Genomic DNA, 19189 nt, shown 5'->3' on the forward strand with positions numbered 1-19189 from the left:
GATATATTTTATTTACACAATTTTTAACAATTTTGAACTACCTTGCCTCAAAGATCAAATAAATGTGCTTGAACCATGTCTTAGGCTCTTACTTTCCCTGTTGCTACCTGGAAGACTTGGTGTCCAGAGACTGGGAAGTGTTTGTTCAGCCAGTTTATTTTATTCCATAAATTGGTCTCGTATTTGGAAGGGCTGTTTGTTCCAATGAGATGTTCTTGCTCATATACCTTCACTGTTTGACAGACAAAACCAGCAAGCCCCAAATTTGCTAATGCAGTATGATGTTTTCTTTTCCCAGTGTGCCGTGAGGGTTTGGCTCATATGTAAACTTGAAACCTTGAAAAAGGTTTCCTTAATAAATTCCTATCTTTGGGCATGAACTATGGAGTAAAATTTGGAAATCTGGTATGGCTTCCATCCCTTTGCAGTGCAACTCATATTTCAGAGCAGTAGTCATCCCATAAAAGCAATAGATTATGGCAATTCTGGTTGTATTTTCTAGTGGCAGTCATGAGATTGTTAAACTGAAACATCTTCCAGGCTGCCATATGGGTCTGCAGTGTATTCACTGTGCATAGATTTCTAACAAAAAGCCTATTGTCTAGGACTACAGTTTACCTGAAGAGGAATAATCCTGCTTCTGAAACCTCTCCCATTTCTGGTTACCAGAGCTGTCAGCTGCCCGTGAACTCTGACACTGCACACAGAGATGTGTTGCAAGCACCACACGCTTTTCTCTTTTTCCCCTTTGCTCCCACCCAAGTCTCAGATGCTGAATGGTTTTGCCTTTTTTTCTGTTCTGTGAGTCTGATATCACCCAAGCCTATGTCTGTGCCATGATCTTGATTTACAGAAACTCCCAAGTTCTGTTTCATAAATCGAAATAAAGGTATGCATACCTGAATGGCCACCCTGCAGGAGTGCTCTATGGATGGCTGGAGGAAGTGAAAGAGCAGGAAAGAAGTAATTGGAAGCTGGAGTGAATTGGCAAGTATTTAACCCTATCTGTGCCAATGAGCCCTTGTATGATCATGTACTTAATGGCACTTGAATTAGTTTAACTCTTATGTTACTTTACAAGCTTCTGTTCCTTAAATACACACTGTATTTAACAAGTAGCAAGCTCCTTCAGGAAGGAAGATAGCTTAAGATGAATAAAGTAATTCACCTGAAAACTGGTGAGGCAGTTGGAGCAAAGTGGGAATGAACAGAGTGCAGGAAAAGTCAAATGCTAGGAAAGTTTTTGGCATCAAAAGAAGAGACAGGTGAGGGAATGAGTTGGATGTGGCTCTGGAACTGAGGAAACTGGAACTACTGAGAAAGGAAGCTGTAACTGGAGATAAGTGGTAAGACAAGAAAAGAGGAATCCACAGGCTGAGTGAGTTTGCTCCTCAGGGCAGTCAGACTGATTTGAGCTTTGCCACTGCGAGTCCCTGCGGTCTGTCTGTCTGTCCTGCTCATAGCTGCTGCTTCCTGCACTCTGCTAGCAGGAGAACCACCCCCACTCCTGAATGAGGTTAGAATCAACTCAGTTTAGCTACTCTGATTGTTCTCTGGGACCTGCCGGTGGCAGAAAATGTAGTTTTCTGGGTTATCTAGTATCTACTGTGTTCATTTAATTCAGATTTTTATTTTCCCCTGTTGAGTGCTGATATTTTTCATTTGTTAGTGTATGAAGGTCTCAGATTTAATCTTGCTACTAAGAACAATTTGTGGGTAAATCTGGATTTAATGTGTAACTAGTGACAAGTACTGTGAGGCTCTGTACTTTTGAAATTGTGCCTCTTATAGCTACTGCAGTTTAGCAAATTCTAATTAGGTGAGGGTATGGTGGTGCAAATAATTTATTTACTTGTTTTATTTTGCACTTGATAGTACTTCTGTGGAAGTTGCCCTCAAGAATGGCACTAAACATTTTGAAAAACTTATATATTAATAATTAAGCAGTTTGCATAAGTATATAAAAATAAATTTTTAAGTAAATTGATTTTTATAAAATTGAATATGTTCTCAAGTAGCATTTCATACTGATGAAGAAGTGGAAGAAATGGTAACACAGTGAGGTCACTCCCATAATTTAATAATTATCATTCACTTCCGTCCTATTTCTGAGAGAGGTTTTGGAGTTTTCCTTTTAAAAAGGGGAGAAATGAATCTGGAACTGACACAAAAATTCAGTATGTCATAAGAGAGTCTGTGTCCACATTATCAAGCAGTGTGGTGTAATAAGATCAGATCTGTCAGGTGCTAAGAACCTGGCATCCATGCTGTACAGGTGGTGAGAGTTTTATTTCAAGCTGGTCCTGGTCTGATTCTGTAGCTGAATTCCTCTTGGTGGCCGGAGCGTGTACAATGTATACCTGAAGCTCATTCTGTGATCCAATTTTATTCAAAAGAAATCTGGTTCATGTACTTGATGACTGCTTTGCAATGTAAAGCAAAGTAAAATAGGGTTGTCTGGGAGATGGACTTCAAAAGTGCAGTCCTGATTTGAATTAAATGCTAATATAGACATACCTAGAGTCATGCAGATCAGGACGTTCACCAAAATAAAGTTGTTTAGGAGGAGAGCTTGGATATCTGATACCTGGGGTTGGAATCAGGAAGGGCAATGAATACTTAGAGAATTGAACTTCCTCAGTTTGGGAGTTTGGAAAAATATAAGGAGGACGTGGTTTTAAAAACAAAACATAAAAACCCTGAGCTGCATTGTTCAGAAATGTCTTTACTCTTGTCAAGCAAACTCTTTAAATAATAGAAAGTAGACTTCATATAAATCAGATACTAGATACAGGGAGATTGGTTGTGTTGTAAAAACAGAAAACACACCAGGTTTTTTTCTATTGTTCTTTTGGAGTCCACCAGAAGATGAATTGGAGGTCCCTGGTTAGAGGGAGGAGAAGAGATGGATATATTTTATACAGATCCGTTACTCAAAAAAAGCAAAAACAATCTCTACAAACACTATTGCATGGCTAGAATGTTTCTTCAGTTTTACCATGGAAGAAATAAGTCAAGTATCAGCTTGTCTGCTGAGAGGAGACAGTTGTCTTTAAGAATTGGTGCTATCTGATATTCTGGATGGTTTTGGGTTACCATTTAGCACAAATTTATTATTTATTACCAAGACTATTAAACCTCAGTGTATGAGGAGCAGTGCTTATAAATGGATGTGGAGACAGAAGTATTCTGACCTTCTTGTAATAGTAAAGGTCTTGATGGTACTTAGGAAGGAAAAGAGGAGAGTGGATGCTGAAACTGTCTGCTGGAAATCATGCACATGGTTTCTCCGTTTGTACCCCTCCTCTTGGCCTTGGTATTCAAAAGTCATTACATCTCTACACTGTAGGAGTGGTTGCATGTTATTTAACAGTATAGCTGGAATAGTGGCATTTAAGCCTTTGTGTGATTTTCAAGGTTATGATCAGTCATAAGACTGGGACTTCTAAATGGCAAAATTCTTGTAGGATCTTCTTAAAAGCTTCAGATGAGGGAAACATTCCGAAATTGTGACACTGATAAAATGAGAAAAGTTGGCAATAGGTGGCATCTGCTCATTGTGGAGTCAAACTAACAAAGCTGATAAGCCCATCTTAGCTATCAACAATGCATCTGAAAATGCTGGGACTTGACACAAGCCAGGCTTGCTCGCAGTCCTCAAGAGAACTGGGTAAGAGCCTGTGCCAGGCTTTCCTCTGATGCTGGGATGTACAGCAGTTCAAAAACACAAACCAAAAACCAAACCCATCCGATTGCCAGTACCTTTATCCAAATTCTTGGCTTGCTCTTCAGTTCCCAGGAGTAATCATGCCTGTGCACTGCTACAAAAAACCCTATTGATTATTTCTCCATATATTGCAGTTTCTGGTGTACTGGAACTAATAGTGTGACACCAGTGGATTTTTTGGTGTGGAGCTGCAGTCTTGATTCTCTGGTGTTTATAATAAAAATTATTGTGCATAGCTTGTTTTTTCCCATTGGTGTCACCAACAATGTGTCCTTTCTTTGGACTTTCTGTGAAGAAGTTCTTCACAGAAAAGGTGGCTGGGCACTGGAATGCGCTGCCCATAGAGGTGGAGTCACCATGCCTGGAGGTGTTAGAGACTGGATGTGGCACTCAGCGCCATGGTCTAGTTAACAAGGTGGTGTTAGGTCATGGCGTGGACTGATGATCTGAAAGGTATTTTCCAACCTAGCTCATTCTGTGCTTCTCTAGTCTGCTGAATTTTTTAAATGAAAAGAAAACGGAAACTTAGTGTCTGGAGGCTTGCAAACCTGGCTGGTATAGACCAGGTGAATCCAAGAGGAGAGGGGAGAGGAGGGAAGAGAGGCTTATTTTCATAGGAAGACTCTCTATACAGATTTTTAATACCCTTCGTCCCTGACATCACCATTCATCTAAGACAAACATGTTTTTGTTGGTTCATTTTTAATGTGAGCAATTACTGATAACAATAAAATTATTTTAAATTTATTTTTTGTGTCAGTGTTTTACAAATATGCTGTAACTCTGCAGCTGTTGGTTATGCAGGACTGCTAGGAAGTTTCTCTCTGGTTGGGAGCAGCTCATCATAGGAGGTGGTTTCTGTATTTCCAGATACAAGTATCTGCAATCTGCACTTCACATTCTTGACCATAAAGCATCAAGACATTTTCTTCTCTTTAATAAAATCCTCTTTGTGTTTTGCAGATCAATAGAAATATGCATTTCCATAATACCACCTTTGAACTAATGAAGTGGAAGTACAGATGAAAACAGTCTGGAGGAAGCTTGAAGTACAATACAGTTTCACTCAGTTTCCTGATTCGGAGGTAAGGTTAATGCATGCAAAATTTTATTTTGAGTATTTCAGGGATAAAAAGCATATGATAAGCAGCCACCATATCTTATAAAAAATTTCAGAGCCACCTTTTTTTATGCTAATGACAGTCTTTAATACCATATTAAACCAGCTGTTTGATCTAATATCTGTCCATATCTCAGTTATGAAAAAAGACAAATCGACATCAAGTACAGAGACATCTGTTGTACAAAGGCACATTGGAAAAGAGTTATGTTATCAGGCAAATTTTATTTGGTAGAATCTGCTTAGTCATTAATATTGCTAATACTTTCGTTGATTATTAGTTTAGTCTGTTATTTTGCTGATATGACTGGGCAGGAGCTTTACACAGTGTCAAGTGGCAGGGCATGAGGCATAAGCAGTTGGGTTGAAAACTCTGGACATAACACTGTTTAAAAAAGGGAAACGTAAAACATCCCCAACCACCTTCACAAGTTACTTTTTCTGCCTTCTAGTCCTCTGTCTTTTTAAAGGTGAGTAGTGTTAGGAGCAGGGGAGGGAGGGAGGGAGGTTGATTTTTGCTTTCCCTGTATGTAAATAGCTGATCTGGCAAAAAATAAAATGGCAACACCACTCCACCACAAAATTTTTCTATCTTCACACAGTTGGTTCTTTTTTTACTAGGGATTATGGGCTTCTAAGTCAGCAAGCACGCAAATGGCAGGAAGAGGGGAGCTGATCAGAACCAAATAAAAGAAAGTCCTTCAGCTAATTATTCTTGCTCCTATGTACTGCCTCCTGTTTTCATACCTTTTATACCTGAATTTCAATAGCAAAGGGACACAGACAAATGAATGCCAGAAGAGGGAAATACTGTAAATACCAGATATGATCAGGGTACATTGCCCAGGTGTTGATCAGATATTTTATGTGCTTCCTGAGTGAGAAATCAGCAGTACTGTATTTCATTGCCTGACCTGCTTACAGGTATGTCTTTGAGCCCATTAATGAGTTTGGACACCTAGAAAAAACAGTGAAAGTGAGTGTTCTACTTTTAAATATTTGTTATATACAAAAGGTATATTTTGTTTGCATCTGAAACTGCTGTCTGATAGTTTATTTGTTCCTGTTTGGTTTACAGAGAGAAACTGGGATTCAATTTCTTTGGTTGTCTTTTCCATTTAGGGTTCAGTGAAGAGTATCAAATGTCTGATAGTTCTCCAGATAGTTTATTTGTCTCTCTTTAATATGGAATCTCTGTAATACAACCCTTCATTATACTTTTGCTAATTCTACTTTATTTTGTGAGACAGTGTAAAATTTTCTTGCCTCTTACTTGGTAGGGTAAATAGGTTTCTTTTAATTACACCTGTGAATTTGTGCATTTCTAGTGCAGTGCAGCTGGAGAAATTCAGATTAGCATATTACACATAATCAGTAGGGTTATGTGTGCTCAATTCCCTTCTGCAACTAGTGTCCCATATAGTGTTGTCTCTTTATTTAAAAGAAAGATTTTGGTTGTATGATTATTTTCTTTGGGATGTTAAAAACTGGACTTGGATGACTTCCCAGCACCACCCATTAAAATGTCAAATACTCCCTTAGTTTGACTTGCCTGCAGCAAGGCATGAGTTAGAAGGACGTTAAAGACCTCTGACCTACAGCTGCTGAACCAAGAACTTTAGTTGACAGTTTAGGAATAGCTGCTTACTTTTCAGCTTCTACTGTCCGTAGAATTGTCATCTTTCTGTGTCCTCCAAACCAGTAGTGGTAGGAGCATCTTTTATGTGATGGAGCTCGTTCCTTCAGTAGCCACAAACACATACCAGGTGTTCCAGAATGAAGGGTGTCAGTGATGAGATGGTATTCCTGCAATGATTTTCTTATTAATCATCGAGACTGCCCAAGATCCTCTCTGTTCTGTTAGGAAACAATTATTTTGTAAGGCTGAGTTAGCTGCCATTGAATTTCCTTGGTGGCAAACTATTTGCTAGGAGTTAATTCCGTAACAGACAGGCTGAGCCACTTGAGGCTCAAACCACAAATGGGAAATACAGGTCAGTGTGCTCAAAGCATTTTCCAGGAGTGGAGGAACCAGACATCCGTGTCATCTTGTGAATCAGTTGATCAAAACAGGAAGTGCCAGTGGTTCCACTCTGGAGCTGCTCTGTTCTGCAGTGTCCTCCTAACAGGACCTTCCTTACTCCTGCTGCCCCTGGCTTATCCCAGCTTGTTCCAGTAGTGATCTTGATCTCAGACCACACAGAACAAGAGCCTTTCTATTGCTAGATGTCAGGCTCAGCAAGGTCAGATTAAGCTGCTGAGAATCCCTTCATTTTTATGTTGGCTCTGTTTGGCTCAGGAGCTCCTGTTGAAAGTGTCGTGGGCAACAGTTTTCAAAGAAATCTAGACAAGTTCCTGTGTAGTAAAAGGAAGCTAAATTTTGTATTTTATTTCTGTATCTGAGGATGGGAATTTTATGGGGTAGGATAGAGAATAATTTAAGATCTTACAGTGAGAAAAGCATACAAGGAATGCATTTGCAGTACAGTCTGAAGATGTTTGTATTGATAGGAATTCATTTTTCAACCAGATTATTGTAACACGGATATGTAATTAGAAACATACCAGATTGCCTTTTCTGCTTATTTTCTATTTAGTGTTTAGTTTAGGAATGGTAAAATGTATGTTTCAACCAAACATTAATACAGGGAATAATTTTGCTTTCAAGAATTTCTTTCTTTCCATTTTTTCCCTTGAGCCAAAACAAAGCAGATAAATGTTTCTTTCTGATGGTACTACTTTGAAGCAGTCCTAAGTAGTCAGTTATGGACTCTAAGTTGAAAAGTCAAGAATGTCCTTCTCCAGAGGTTCCAAGGTTGTGAAGGCACAGTAACTTTTATTAAATGTTAGCTGAAGAGTTTCTAAAGTGTTCCAGTTGATACAGAATTTAATTAAAATAAATTTAGGGGTCGACTTGAAATATACCTTAAAATACTAAATATTAAAATAATAAGCAGCTACTTGTTAGCCTTACCAAAATATATGACCAATTTAGGTAAGGGTCTTTTTATAATATCCTTAATGTTTATAAGGACACTGTGATAGAAATGTTCTATTTTCTTATTTCTAAACCAGCTATATGTGCCATCCTTTAAAAAAATGACCTGTGTGCCACAGCCAAGTCTATGTAAAGAAAGGATATTTTTATCACATCCTTAAAATATGTATATTTTGAGTTTACAGCACAGTACAGGAATTTCAGGATATCTTGAGTAAAAATCTGAATCTGTTCAGAGTAATGGTAGAGGGGTCAGTAGTCACATCTGTTAGGAGAATTTCCATGGTGTAGATGTGCAGAGGGGTTCCCAAATGGCTCCACTTCACCGTGCTTCAAACACATTTTGTTGTTCTAAGATCTGAAATTCCTGTTCTCGTTCAAACATGCTCATTCAAGTTGCTGGTGTTTGAAAAACAATTATTTGTTTCAGTTGGCAGGTAAAGCATATGAAAGTTCTTTACAGAAACAGTTCAGTCCTAGGCTTTCAGTGGGATGAAAGTGAAGTGATAAAGGGTCTGCCTGTGCAGAGGAGAGTCCCTGAAGTCTTTGAGATGGCAGTGCATGAGGAGAGGGATATTTATACAGGTGTCTTGAAGTTCCATGAACTTTGAGTTGTTTTGGAATTTGCAAATGTATGCTTGCAATCTGCTCGGTTTCCCCTCCCTTCAGTAAATTTCATGTTTGGTGATACCACCAATCCCTGAATTAATAAGACTTTTTTAATGGGGAAGGGGACAAAAAGTTTGCTTTATTGGTCTTTAAAGTTTGCACAGGCACCCACCAAAGCCCCTGTATCACTCCCCTCTCCATGGGCTGAGGTAAAGACCAGGAGAGGTCACTCAGTGCTTACCATTGCAGGTAGATCAGGCTCAATTCAGGAATATTAATTGAATGTCTTACTAACAACATCAGAGCAGGACAAGAAGTGGAAATCTTAAAAACACCTTCCTCCCACTCCTCCCTCCTTCCTGGGCCCTTCCTCCCTTCTCCAGCAAGGATGGGAAATGGGGCTTGTGGTCAGTTCATCGCACGTTCCTGCTGCTGCTGCTTAGGGTGGAGAGCTCCTTCCCTGCTGCACAGACTGCTAGAGCGTGGGTCACTCTTCCCTGGGGCACAGCCTGCTCTGATGGGAGTCCCCCATGGGGTCACAGGTCCTACCAGGAACCTTGCAGTGGGCAGGTCCCTGCCAGGACCCTCTCCAGCACAGGTTTCCTGTGAGTTCACAGGCTCCTCTCAGGCATCCACCTGCTCTGGCGTGGGCTCTCCACGGGCTGCAGGCGGATCTCTGCATCCCCGAGGGCTGCAGGGGCACAGCTGCCTCACCGTGGCCGCACCACGGGCTGCAGGGGCATCTTCTCTGGTGCCTGCAACACCTCCTGCCCCTCCTCGTGCACTGACCTTGGTGTCTGCTGGGTTGTTTCTCTCACATATCCTCACTCCTCTTTTCCCTGGCCACAGGAACATCTGTGCAGTAACTTTTTTTCATTCTTGAGTATGTTATCTCAGAGGCATTATTATCATTCCTGACGGGCTTTGGCCTTGGTCAGTGGTGGGTCCATCCTGGAGCCAGCTGGCATTGGCTGGACAAGCTTCTGGCAGCTTCTCACAGAAGCCACCCCTTTAGCCCCCTGCTACCAAGACCTGGTCACACAGACCCAATAAATTACTGCAGTCTTTCATCTGCCGGTTTGGTTTCAGTACGGTTCTTAACTCAAAATGTGTGAAAAATCTCAAAAGAAAAAAGGGATGTGGTAGAGGATTATAAGATACTATGTAGGGCTTGATAGAGAAGGTTCAATAATGATGGCATTTTTGTCCCCTTTCTCTCTGCCAAAAATAATTCTGTATTCTCTTCAACTAGCAACAAAAATTGCTTCTCATTATGGAATCTGTGGTTTTCCTGTAACCTCAATTTTTCCTTCACAGATTTAATTTGAATCAGTCTTAATTCCATCCTATTAGAAGTGATTCATGTAAGCTAAAGAATCCTGAATGAAGGAAGGTTTTGATAGTGAAGATGTGGAAGGAATAAATCACCCCTAGAAGGAATAACAGCCTTGACAGAAGTAACCTAAGAAAAGGCAGAATGAGACAGTTCTATGAATGTGATCTTGAATGACTGGGGAATAATCGAATAGCCAAAGTTAATGCAGAGATGACTTAGGAAGAATATGGTTTTACTTTTTAAGTTTTTTAGCTTAAGGAACTGTTGAGACATCAGAGAAGATACCTTCAAGTTTAAGGATGATGGGAGAGTGAGGGAAATGTTTGCAATAAATAGTGTCCAGGTCAACCCTGTAATACTGAGTATGGCCAGTTTAAGTCGTACACCGTGATGGTCAAAGAGAAAAATAGGAAACTGATTGAAATCCATAGAAGGAGTGTATCATATAATCTCTGTACCTTTTTAGTTTATGTCTTAGTCCAGTTACTTTCTTACATTATGGAGAGAAAAGCAAAGATTGAATGAAAAAAAGACTACAGATTTTATTAGTTGAATGTGAACTTCACTTAATCTAAAACCAAACCAACCATCTACCCTATATGTTGATGTTCTCCTGTCCAGAGTTCTACTATGCAACAGTTGTTGAAAATGTTTCATAATGTGTTTAAAATAACTTTTTTGAATGAGGCAAGAAATGGTGTAGTTGGTTGATAACAAATGGGAGATTTCTAATCTCATTAATCTCATGACCAGAAAGCTCTTGTTCGCTTTTTAGTTTTGTGTGAAAAAAAAAATTAACAGTATTGCTTTAGCGCTTCAGTGCCGGGAAATAGAGGATTATACAATTGAAGTAAACATTACCTTTGAACTCTGGTTTTGTCTACCTATTGAAAGATTACTGTGTTTGGGTTTGGAAATGTCTTTGAAGCTATATTTGATGAAAGTACATTGTTCAAACTTAAGAGGAGTATTTGTGTGCATGCGCATGCCACGTTGTTTCTGTAGTTATTTAACCAAGCAGATCTACAGTGCACTTAGAGTTTAACTTAAGTTTGCATTAAAATCTGGTTTTATCTCAGCAAGACTTGCAGAACACTAACAGGGTGAGATAGCACTCAGACACATTTAGAGTCCTGGAAGTTTATCCCAGAGTAATAATACTTTCTTACATATGTCATCTTGAAATTAAGTGTTGCAGATGAAAATAGATGCTCAATGCAGCATATTATTAATTTTACATTATTTATTATGCGTAAGCACTTTCTTAATATAGCAATCTTGTTTACTATATCCAGTATCTGTGAGTTAGCTCTGTAGGTGAGCGTGTCATGCTTTACACATAAGCATTTATCACTGATACTGAGAATATCTGAACACTTTGCAGGTTTTGTTTAAGATAATGAATGATTCTAGTTCAGGCTGTTCTAAACTTGCCACTGATAATACTTGCTCACTTCTTTTGCCCTTGCTGTGAATGGGTAACCTCCTCGTGTTCTGTGCCTGGAGTTTGTAATCTCATAATAATATCCCCAACATAAGTTTCTAGGGGGAAGTGAAGGCTCACAGATGACAAAAGTTAGTCAACTATTCATTAAAATTCATAAGAAAAAGGTTGCAATTTTAAGTTATAAGGATAATATAACTAAACACAAAGAACAAATATAATAGATAAATATAATTTCCAAATTACATTTATCTAAAATTTTGTTTCTGTAGAAAGAGAAACAAACAAAAAAAAAATTAAAAAAATAACTTCCCCCTGCCACAGCAGTCGTTTAAAGGAGCTTAAAGGAGCAGCACTTAGAATTTCACTTCTTTGTCCCATCCATATAAAAATGCCTCTCTGGAAGTCTGATGGAGACCAGTGCTTTGAGGGTACCTGTGTGTTATTTAGAGTGATTAGTGGGCACAGCTAGGCAGGGAGTTTCTCCTCTCAGCGGAGTACCCTGCCTCCGTGGGCATGGCAGGCGGGTGAGGAAAAGGAGGATTAAGGCTTACCTTGCCAAGCAGCGTTTTGTATTAGCAAATCTTCATGGTGTTCAACTTGCCGGTCTTGTCTCTGCCGTTTGGATGTGTCGAGCCAATACTGTCAAAGAAAGCTCATCTCTCACCCATTGCTGAATTCGATGCTTTAAAAATTATGTGGCTTGTTTATGAAGTAATGTTTACAAGTGTGTTTTTATCTTGTTTGTGAAACGGCATATGAATTCACTTGGCCAGCTGTTACCTTCTGAGTAGGAGAACAAAAAAATACGTCCATGTTGACAGTTTGAAGCGTTGTGAGGGCGAGCAGTTCTGAAATGCTCTGTCGGCCTTTTTTAATACTAGATCACATGTCACTTGCTCTAAAAGGGACACCATAGTCCCTTGTCACGTACCAGAGGGAAAGGGTTTGCAGATGTGTAAGCAGGCGGATTTCCCCCGTGTAAGGAAGGCATCGCCACCAGCGGTTCGGAGGGGTTTGTTTGTATTTTTGGCTGAGGGTTGTCTTCATAAATAATGCTTCCTGTCTGTTCTCAGTAGTTTGAAACTCCATCTTCCAGGTGTAAATTAAAAGGAAGGAGGATTTAAAAGCTCCTGTCTGTTACTCCTTCTTAAATTTATTTATTTTCAGCTCTGTACGGAAAGCGGATCCATTAATAACTTTCGTGTCCACAATGTGAGTGTGAGGAGCGAGGGCTCCGTGCATTATCAGGTTGACTTTTCTGACCTTGGTAATTACTAATCTATGTGATCGGGCCTTTCTGAGCCTTGTCAGCCTGGCTTGTTTAGCGTTTTATTTATTTTATTGGTTTCTACAAGTCCTGAATAGGAAAAGGGGATTTAAAGAGAGAACCCCCCCAAAAAAGAAACCCAACCCCATGTTTATTCTGAAGGGGTGGAGGTCTTCTCCAGGGGAGCTGGCTTGCAGAGGGGGAAGACAGTATTCTTATGCTAATCCAGGCTCTGGATAAGGAGCAAAGCAGCCGTGCAAACAATGGAAGTGGAGCCAGAAAGTCTGCGCTGCAGTCTAGCACGCCTTGAAAAGCATGTCAGGCCGGGCGCCTTGGGCTGCCGGGAGGGGCCGCGGGGGGAGCGCCTCCCGCTCGCTTTATGGAGCTGGCGCCTGGCCAGCACACTTGGAAAAATCTTACTACCTAGAAAACAAGAGTTAAGGCTGGAAGAGGCGAGGGCAAGAGGGAGAGAAGCGCTTTATAGTCTTGGGGTTTTTTTTCGTGTTAAAAAAAAAGCTAACCCCCAAACCCCGTATTGAGTCGTCTCAGCTTTGTTGCCGCCGTTTTCTCCTTTGTACCAAAAACTGAAATTCGGGTGATGTGTCTTTTAAACAGCAGCCACATTTTCTAAACGCTGTGCGTGAGAGAGGTAGGCTTTAGCGACTGGGAAGTGAGCTTACACCTCCCTCCTGCGGGCGCAGCGCTCGGGCTGGCCCGGGCCCGGGCACGGCACGGAGGAGCCCTGCTCTGCCCCTCGCTGCTCTTCCGCGGCACGCCGGTGTCACCGGGAAAAGCCGCGCTGCGTCCGGCATGCTTCCTTACGGATCAGAGTCGCTGACCGAAAATACGGCTGTTTTCCTTAGGCTTCGTCAGGAGAAAAACGTGCTCTCTAAGCTCCGAACAAAAACCCCGTTTCTCCAGGACTCTTCCTAGCCAGTTCCATGATTTGCATAATCGCCTTCACTTTGGAGACATAAAGAAGTTGTGAATTTTTTCTTCTAGGCTGGGCAGAGGTTATAGGTGTAGCAGAAGCAAGCCAAGATCATGGGAGCTAAGTAAAATAAATGCTTATCCCGTCAGATTTTTGATCTGGGGATTTTTTTTTTTTTTTTCCTATAGATTACTGAATAACTGTCCTTAAATTACGAAAAAAAAAAGCTGTAAGGTTGTGAAAACATTCATTAGTCTTCATAGTGCTGAAAGGAGTGTCACACCTTAGAAACTCTTTCTATGAAGGCATTTGTAATTTTGAAGGCACTGGCGCACTTATTTTAGGGTCCTTTTTTCCACTTCTAAAAATGTGAGCAAATGTATGTTCAGGATTAAGGCCCAGCTTTTTCCTTTCCTCAGCCTAGGAATTCTGTCAAATTATTGCAATTCAGGGCCAAAATGTGTGATAAGTCTCATAGGCAGTATTGTGTGACCATTATATAGTGACATGTAAAATTTCTGACAGTTTTGATTATTTTTTTTCCTCTTGCTGCTTATGTTTGATGAACAAAAGTATGTTTCTTATGAGTGAGATCTAAAAGGTTTAAGTTATGATTCCCCATTTGGAGTTATTAAATTTAGAGGTGGAATGCATTACATGTGGAGACTTTTCTCCTTTTTCACGTTGACTGGTATGACAGTAAGGAGCTAGCAAAAATGATAAATAGATCATAAAAACATGAGAGGGATAGCTTCTGGGTAGAATAGCAGAAGTTGATGTCATTTGTTGTGGGAAGAGCATGGGTGTCCATTTGCTAATTGTTTTAAGGGCAGAAGATCTAAGCCAGCTAATCACCGGAGCGAAGGAGTTGAGAAAAGAGGGAAATGGGTCAAGGTGAAAAAAAAAATTGTGTAGTGAAATTTTTTCTGGATATGTTCAAATAAGAGAATGTGTCATGTTTGTAACACATAAGGATATGTCTGATACCCGGTTGCAGTGGGAAAACAGTTTTGCTGAATGTCATTGTATTTAATTTAACAGGAGAAACTTTGTAGCAGTTACTTAATTGGACTTCAGAGTAACAGTAAGACGGGCATTCAGGAGTCCAGTGACTGGCGTCCCCAATTATCTAATTTTGCTGGGCATGGTAGAAAGCAGCTAGGCTTTAATTTCTTCACAGTTAACAACTTTGTTTATGAAACAGACAGATATATCATAATTTGGTACTTTGGCTTCTAAATTCTGCCGTGATGTACACATTTGATATTTGCCAGCAAAGGGAAATCTTCCCTTCAGGAGATATCTGTTTGACTGTCCAGCGTGGATTTAGGTGGCTTTTCCCACTGGTCAGAAATAAGTCCTTTCCTAAGACTGTGAGCTCCCCTGCTGCAAAAAACCTGTTGTTAGGGTCTTGTGTTTTTTGAATGAGCAAATGTGTTGCAGCGCAGGTGTTCTAAACACATGGTTCTAAATGTACTAGAGAGAGAACTAAGATTTAATTTTTCAGTCTTTTGAGAAGTATATAATACACACAAATGTGTTTCATTTATCATTTCAGATTCAGTTTCTAGAGGGAGAAAACACTTTTGTATAATTTACACAGTCTCTTGGCTTTTAAATTTATGCAATCAGGAATAGTTTTAAATTATTCTTACACAATCCACAGTTCAGGCGAATGACTTCTGTGAGCTTGAACAGATTAATGCCTGAACAAATAGGGCCATTCGTGAAGCTGGTTTTGTTGATGGCCATGTAGCCAACTGGCTTGCAATAGCCAGCAATCTTCTCCATCAGCTGTAGGATTTCTTGACAGATTTTAGGGCTGGATTCCCCTGGATTGTTTAATTCAACATATTTGACAGCACTCAAGCATAGGTAGTTTGAGTGTTTCATTGTGACACTTCTACAACTTGTGTAAGCATGCCTTGCAACAGTATAATAAAAACAAATTTTAAAAGTAGGTTTGTACAAATATTTGACACATGTACACAGTACACAATCTGAAACTTTCTTCTTGTTATGGGTTTGGTTAAATTTGACTTGATTTTGGATAAACTGAAGCTAACTGTAGTTCTTTTTGTATTAAGAATAATGAAATGCAGTCCCAGATCAGTCCGTTCCTGTCCTGACACCTGCAGCTACATGAGATGGTGGCCTTTGTAAACTAGAGAGTAATTAAGGTTTTGGACTCTATTTAGTCTGAAAATCTGCCCTACAACCTTCTAATCAGTGGTTAGGAATTGTCTTCTAATTTCTGATCTAAATGAATTTTAATGGCTAATCCATACCTAGTTGTTGAACCAGTAATTTTCTTAAGGTTGCATAGCTGCCTGTCTTTCACTGTGTTTATTTCTGTTATATTGTCAAAGTGTAGTTATTTATCCATCAATTTTAACTGTCTTAATTGTCTTATTTTCTTTTTATCGCCAAATGTCTTTCTTTCCTTGCGATAGTATCCTTCTAAATGGATGTTGAATGTATCAATCATAATGCCTCTGTGCTATTCATGCCTTACTGTTTTCCCTGGGAAATTTCCCTAAGAAATACTCGGGTTGTGTTTGTGTCTTTCTCCTGGCCACATCACATGGATGTGTCTGATGTTCTGTAATGAGTTAGTGTCTTTGGACATAGCTATCTCTTATATGTGAGCTTCTAGTCTGTGTGAAGTAGAAATTCCTCAGAGTTACCAACATGCATGACTTTCTCAATTTCATGCTGTTGTACTTCATTCCATTTCTGTTACTTCAGTTCTTCACGTGATCAAAATCTTTCGGCATAAAAACAACACTGAGCTGAACTGACAATTTATGTTGGTCAGCAAATTTTTTTAAATTTTTGCTTTCTATGCTTAGTTCATTAATGAAAAGGGTGAGTATTCTTCAGTCAAGCTGAATCAAGAATCAAGGTCCTCAAATGCCATTTGAACTAGGCTACTAATCTCTGTTCTTGAAACTACTTGTCTGCCCTGTAGTGAATTCTTTACTGTTCTTATAATCCCTCTTTTCTTCATCCAAAAGAGTAATTTTCTTTGTGGCACCATATCAGGCTTTTTCATAATCTTCCAGGTGAGTGGTTGTTGCACACTGACTTAGACTGACAGTTCAGTTTATCTCTGGCATTCTGTTCTTCTCAAAGTCCTGTTCCAAACTGTACCTATGATTGAGGTAATATGCTTACAGTTACCTAAGTTGCTTCTTGCCCCAGTTACACATCAGAGAACAATCTACTAAGTTTTAGTTTTGTTGTGTTTAAATACATTAACTTGGTGTTACGTGCGCTGCTGCAAATGGTTTGAAATATCTTGTCTGTTGAGATGGATTGTATGTTCTAATTCTTCTGAAGTCTGAGATTGACATTTTTCCATGTGGTCCCCTTATACAATACTGTCTTTGTTGTTACATTCAGCAGTATCATTCTTTATTGAAATTTGGAACAGCACAGTTCACTTGGTTTGGGGATCATGCTGTTAGAAATATTACATAGCCACATCTAAAGAACAGTTGCCACTGAACTCCATGCTTTCAGAGTTGGTTTGGGCCATATGACAGATCTTGCACACTTCAGCTTCATGTATCTGGAGTCATACAGAACACAGGGCTGGACTGCTGTGATAGTGCCGTGAATTCACTGCTGAGTTCCAGTTCAGAAAAAACCTCATCTTTTTAATAATAAAAGTATTTTCTTCAATAAAGTGGTACTAGGAAAGATAATAAAAGACAGTGCAGTTAAATCAGGTGTTACCATTGATGAATAAATTACTTTTTAGTGGATTGTAGTTGAATGCTTCTTTGTGGCTATGATAGAAAAGAGATTGATGACTTCAAAACCAACTGATTGGCTTATGGGTTTGAATCTTTTCAGCATCATTCTGTTGCCAGAGTATCATTCCAGGTGTTAACTGGTGCTGTAATATATTTGAAGGGGTTATTTAGTTGTGTCATTCTAAACTGTTTTATCAGGCAGGTTTTGGAGAAATACCAGCTGTTGCTCTTTTAATTTTGTGCCTTAGCCAGGGCTGCTAGTCTTCCTCTTTAATAGGAGTCTGGAAGGGTATTTTTTGTTTTAAAATGAGGAATTAGAATTTGTTCTCTTTGATTTTTATTACATGGTTTTATATACGATGATGTTATATTTTTTTATATATATATGTGTGTGTGTGTGTGAAAAGGGAAATATTACTGGAAGGAAGATAGAGGTAGAAAATACTGGTGGAGAGAATTATTTTTTGAATAGGCTTGAACAGCATTTCTGGAAACTGCCTTAGAGTATGCCACTGAACAAAAATCACCAAGAAATTGGAGTGAGTTGCATTGAAGTGGTTTATTTCTTCCATTTTTCTTGGGTTTTTTTGGTAACATGCTGTGTGGTAACGTGGCAAATACATGTTCCTGTGCCAGTGTGCCCTCTGGTGAACTGGGGGGCAAGATCGCCATGCTTTAAGCACTCCTACTCTTACAATGTACAACAGTGCAAATATATATTCCTTCTGAAACTGGACGAGACAGAAATAATTTTTAAAAATACCTTAAACAAACTATTACTGAGATTTATTTGGTTCTGCTTGATAGAATACTGTAAATAAAGCCTTTGTTGTTATTGCTGCATAAAGCTGTTGGCAGTTTTCAACTTCCACATGTTTTATTGAAGATTGGAAGTTCATTGCCATTGGAAACGCAGAACAAAGCATTAGTACTTACGCACTCACATTGCTGGCCTGATGTTTTATAGCTAGAAGGGCGCTCCTTATTAACTGTCAGAATTGGTGCTGTGTCCTGTGCACAGGGAACACTAAAGAGTGAATATTTTTTCTGTCACATTGCTTTTCCCTCTGCCTGGCCGGGAAGTTGACTTAGAAGTTCCCGGTGCTCCGGACGTTTGCACAGCGCGCAATTCCCAGTCCGTCCCACCACAACCTGGCAATAATCCCGGCCAGGGCCGTGGTGCTTGGGGTGCCTGGCTCCCTCTTTGTGGCTGCATTAGGGAGAAGTCAGAGACGTGTGAAAAGTAGGCCAGGGGTCGGGGCGGCACGCCGTGCCCGCCGAAATTGGAAGTGACGGACACCTCCCGGCTCAGCCGCTAATTTGCCTCCATGTTAAATGCCTCCGAAGACTCATTAAAATGAAAAGTTCTTGGGTCTCGCCGACAGACAGATTGAGTTATTGATGCTGGAAGAGGCCACCAACAGTAATTGCTGCCCATCCCCGAGCGAACGCCCGTTCTGGCATTCATGAGCAGTGCCAGGCTGACAGGGGTCAGGGGGTCAAGCCCACCGAAACGAGGCCGAGGAGAGGCAAAATCAGGGCTCTGTTCATCTTTGTGCAGCTTCGCTTTTGTTGCAAGGAGCTATTGAGGTGTTCAAGCTGCTTTTTAGTCCTTTGAGGCCCAATTACGCTCCCCTTGTGCATCGCCGTTGAAAAGTTCTGCAAGCGGAACATGTCCGCAGCTCCTGCAGTCTGAAGAAGTGACTTCTTACTCATTTTAGCTGCCTTAGCTCTGTATTCACCCACTGCACAAGAGTGGAATTTCATTTTATTTGTGGAGCAAATGGTGTGTGCATATGGTAGTGCAGTTTTTCAGGAGGAATTAATTTGCACGCAGCTTGCGAATCCAGGATGTCACGATTTTGAATTGCAGTTAGTGATGTCTTATTGTTGTTTTAAAGATGCAGTACTCTCCTAGGAGAAAAAAGTAATAACAAGATAAGTGTACGAAGTAACCAAGCTAACTGTTAAATTTAGTAAAATTTGATTTTTC

The 19189-nt window shown here is 40.0% G+C and overlaps 1 protein-coding gene across 2 annotated transcripts in view; it reads left to right on the forward strand.

The window, feature by feature from the left end:
• The window catches only part of BMPR1A (bone morphogenetic protein receptor type 1A), a 73083-nt gene that overhangs the window by 32617 nt on the left and 21277 nt on the right, over nt 1-19189 (forward strand). For both annotated transcript variants that reach the window (XM_040071065.2, XM_040071066.2), the window contains exon 2: nt 4691-4812. The gene's annotated coding sequence lies outside the window, so the exon portion shown is untranslated. The remainder of the gene's footprint in view (nt 1-4690; nt 4813-19189) is intronic.

This window comes from Hirundo rustica, chromosome 8, assembly GCF_015227805.2.
Source record: "Hirundo rustica isolate bHirRus1 chromosome 8, bHirRus1.pri.v3, whole genome shotgun sequence".
Lineage (NCBI taxonomy): Eukaryota > Metazoa > Chordata > Aves > Passeriformes > Hirundinidae > Hirundo > Hirundo rustica.